Genomic DNA, 4,954 nt, shown 5'->3' with positions numbered 1-4,954 from the left:
GGACGAAAATGACCTAAGTGTTCATCCAATGACACAAAACACCTATAGGATGCACAAGATTGGTTAAAAACCCTAATTGGACAAGAATAAGCCTAGGATGGACGAAATTGACCTAAATGGTCATCCAATGACACCAACACACCTATTGGATGCACAAGATTGTTTAAAAACCCTAACTTGACGAGAAAAAGCCTAGGGAGTAAGGAAATGACCTAAATGTTCATCCATTGGAACAAATGTTCTTATTAGATGCACAAGATTGGTTAAAAACCCTAATTGGATAAGGATAAGCCTAGGGAAGACGATAATGACCTAAATGTTCATCCAATGACACAAATGTGCTTATTAGATGCACAAGATTGGTTAAAAACCCTAATTGGATAAGGATAAGCCTAGGGAAGACGATAATGACCTAAATGTTCATCCAATGACACAAATGTGCTTATTAGATGCACAAGATTGGTTAAAAACCCTAATTGGATAAGGATAAGCCTAGGGAAGACGATAATGACCTAAATGTTCATCCAATGACACAAATGTGCTTATTAGATGCACAAGATTGGTTAAAAACCCTAATTGGACAAGAATAAGCCTATGGAGGACCAAAATGACCTAAATGTAAATCCAATGACACATACGCACCTATTGGATGCACAAGATTGGTTAAAAACCCTAATTTGACTAAAATAAACCTAGGGAGGACGAAAATGACCTAAATGTTCATCCCATTACACAAACACACCTATTTGATGCAAAAGATTGTTTAAGAACCCTAATTGGACAAGAATAGGCCGATGGAGAACGAAAATGACCTAGAGGTTCATCCAATGACACAAAACACCTATTGGATGCACAAGATTGGTTAAAAACCCTAATTGGACTACAATAAGTCTTGGGAGGAAGAAAATGAGCTAAATGTTCATCCAATGACACAAACACACCAATTGGATGCACTAGATTGGTTTAAAACCGTAATTGGACAAGAATAAGCCTATGGGAAGACGTAAATGACCTAAATGTTCATCGAATGACACAAATGAACTTATTGCATGCACAAGATTGATGAAAAACCCTAATTGGACAAGAATAATCTTAAGGAGGACAAAAATTACTTAAATGTTTATCGAATGACACAACCACGCCTATTGGATGCACAAGATTGGTTAAAAATCCTAATTGGAGAAGAATAAGCCTAGGGAGGAAGAAGAAGACCTAAATGTGAATCTGTTGACACAAAACACCTATTGGATGCACAAGATTGGTTAAAAACCGAATTTGACTAGAATAAACCTAGGATGGACGAAATTGACCTACATGTTCATCCAATGACACAAACGCACCTATTGGATGCACAAGATTGTTTAAAAACCCTAACTGGAGAATAATAGTCCTAGAGAATAAGGAAATGAGCTAAATGTTCATCCAATGACACAAAGACACCTATTGGATGCACAAGATTATTTAAAAACCCTAATTGGACAAGAATAAGCCTAGTGAGTTAGGAAAGGACCTAAATGTTTATCCAATGACACAAATGTACTTATTAGATGCACAAGATTGGTTAAAAACCCTAATTGGACAAGAATAAGCCTAGTGAGTTAGGAAAGGACCTAAATGTTTATCCAATGACACAAATGTACTTATTAGATGCACAAGATTGGTTAAAAACCCTAATTGGACAAGAATAAGCCTAGTGAGTTAGGAAAGGACCTAAATGTTTATCCAATGACACAAATGTACTTATTAGATGCACAAGATTGGTTAAAAACCCTAATTGGACAAGAATAAGCCTAGTGAGTTAGGAAAGGACCTAAATGTTTATCCAATGACACAAATGTACTTATTAGATGCACAAGATTGGTTAAAAACCCTAATTGGACAAGAATAAGCCTAGTGAGTTAGGAAAGGACCTAAATGTTTATCCAATGACACAAATGTGCTTATTAGATGCACAAGATTGGTTAAAAACCCTAATTGGACAAGAATAAGCCTAAGGCGGACGCAAATGACATAAATGTGAATCCAATGACACATACGCATCTATTGGATGAAAAAGATTAGTTAAAAACCCTAATTTGACTTAAATAAACCTAGGGAGGACGAAAATGACCTAAATGTTCATCCAATGACACAAACACACCTATTTGATGCAAAAGATTGTTTAAAAAGCCTAATTGGACAAGAATAGCCCGATGGTGGACGAAAATGACCTAGATGTTCATCCAATGACACAAAACACCTATTGGATGCACAATATTGTTTAAAAATCCTAATTGGACAAGAATAAGCCTATGGAGGACGAAAATGACCTAAATGTTCATCCAATGACACAAACACACCTATTTGATGCAAAAGATTGTTTAAAAAGCCTAATTGGACAAGAATAGCCCGATGGTGGACGAAAATGACCTAAATGTTCATCCAATGACACAAACACACTTATTGGATGCACAAAATTGGTTAAAAACCCTAATTGGACTACAATAAGTCTTGGGAGGAAGAAAATGAGCTAAATGTTCAGCCAATGACACAAACACACCTATTGGATGCACTAGGTTGGTTTAAAACCGTAATTGAACAAGAATAAGCATAGCGAAGATGTAAAATGAACTTATTGCATGCACAAGATTGATGAAAAACCCTAATTGGACAAGAATAATCTTAAGGAGGACAAAAATTACTTAAATGTTTATCGAATGACACAAACACGCCTATTGGATGCACAAGATTGGTTAAAAACCCTAATTGGACAAGAATAATCTTAAGGAGGACAAAAATTACTTAAATGTTTATCGAATGACACAAACACGCCTATTGGATGCACAAGATTGGTTAAAAACCCTAATTGGACTAGAATAAACCTAGGATGGACGAAATTGACCTACATGTTCATCCAATGACACAAACGCACCTATTGGATGCACAAGATTGTTTAAAAACCCTAACCGGAGAAGAATAATCTTAAGGAGGACAAAAATAACTTAAATGTTTATCGAATGACACAAACACGCCTATTGGATGCACAAGATTGGTTAAAAATCCTAATTGGACAAGAATAAGCCTAGGGAGGACGAAAATGACCTAAATGTTCATCCAATGACACAAACACACCTATGGGATGCACAAGATTGGTTAAAAATCCTAATTGGACAAGAATAAGCCTAGGGAGGACGAAAATTACCTAAATGTGAATCCATTGACACAAAATACCTATTGGAGGCACAAGATCGGTTAAAAACCTAATTTTACTAGAATAAACCTAGGATGGCCGAAATTGACCTAAATGTTTATCCAATGACACAAACGCACCTATTGGATGCACAAGATTGTTTAAAAACCCTAACTGGAGAAGAATAAGCCTAGGGAATAAGGAAATGACTTAAATGTTCATCCAATGACACAAAAGTACTTATTAGATGCACAAGATTGGTTAAAAACCCTAATTGGACAAGAATAAGCCTAGGGAGGACGAAAATGACCTAAATGTGAATCCAATGACAGATACGCATCTATTGGATGCACAAGATTGGTTAAAAACTCTAATTTGACTAAAATAAATCTAGGGAGGACGAAAATGACCTAAATGTTCATCCAATGACACATACGCACCTATTTGATGCAAAGGATTGTTTAAAAACCCTAATTGGACAAGAATAGGCCGATGGAGCACGAAAATGACCTTAATGTTCATCCAATGAGACAAAACACCTATTGGTTGCACAAGATTGTTTAAAAACCCTAATTGGACAAGAATAAGCCTATGGAGGACGAAAATGACCTAAATGTTCATCCAATGACACAAACACACTTATTGGATGCACAAGATTGGTTAAAAACCCTAATTGGACTACAATAAGCCTAGGGAGGACGAAAATGAGCTGAATGTTCATCCAATGACACAAACACACCTATTGGATGCACAAGATTGGTTTAAAACCGTAATTGGACAAGAATAAGCCTAGGGAAGACGTAAATGACCTAAATGTTCATCGAATGACACAAATGAACTTATTGAAGGCACATGATTGATGAAAAACTCTAATTGGACAAGAGTAATCTTAAGGAGGACAAAAATTACTTAAATTTTTATCGAATGACACAAACATGCCTATTGGATGCACAAGATTGGTTAAAAATCCTAATTGGACAGGAATAACCCTAGGGAGGACGAAAATGACCTAAATGTGAATCCATTGACGCAAAACACCTATTGGATGCACAAGATTGGTTAAAAACCCTAATTTGACTAGAATAAACCTAGGATGGACGAAATTGACCAAAATGTTCATCCAATGACACAAACGAACCTATTGGATGCACAAGATTGTTTAAAAACCCGAACTGGAGAAGAATAAGCCTAGGGAGTAAGGAAATGACTTAAATCTTCATCCAATGACACAAATGTACTTATTAGATGCACAAGATTGGTTAAAAACCCTAATTGGACAAGAATAAGCCTAGGGAGGACGAAAATGACCTAAATGTGAATCCAATGATACATACACACCTATTGGATGCACAAGATTGGTTAAAAACCCAAATTAAACTAGAATAAACCTAGGGAGGACGAAAATGACCTAAATGTTCATCCAATGACACAAACACACCTATTGGATGCAAAAAATTGTTTATAAACCCTAATTGGACAAAAATAAGCCTATGGAGGACGAAAATGACCTAAATGATCATCCAATGACACAAAACACCTATTGGATGCACAAGATTGGTTAAAAACCCTTATTGGACAAGAATAAGCCTAGGGAGGACGAAAATGACCGAAATGTGAATCCAATGATACATACACACCTATTGGATGCACAAGATTGGTTAAAAACCCTTATTGGACAAGAATAAGCCTATGGAGGACGAAAATGACCTAAATGATCATCCAATGACACAAAACACCTATTGGATGCACAAGACTGGTTAAAAACCCTAATAGGGCAAGAATAAG

This window comes from Cicer arietinum, chromosome 1, assembly GCF_000331145.2.
Source record: "Cicer arietinum cultivar CDC Frontier isolate Library 1 chromosome 1, Cicar.CDCFrontier_v2.0, whole genome shotgun sequence".
In the NCBI taxonomy this organism is placed as follows: domain Eukaryota; kingdom Viridiplantae; phylum Streptophyta; class Magnoliopsida; order Fabales; family Fabaceae; genus Cicer; species Cicer arietinum.
The sequence above is the reverse complement of the archived record's forward strand: the minus strand, read 5'-3'. Positions refer to the sequence as shown.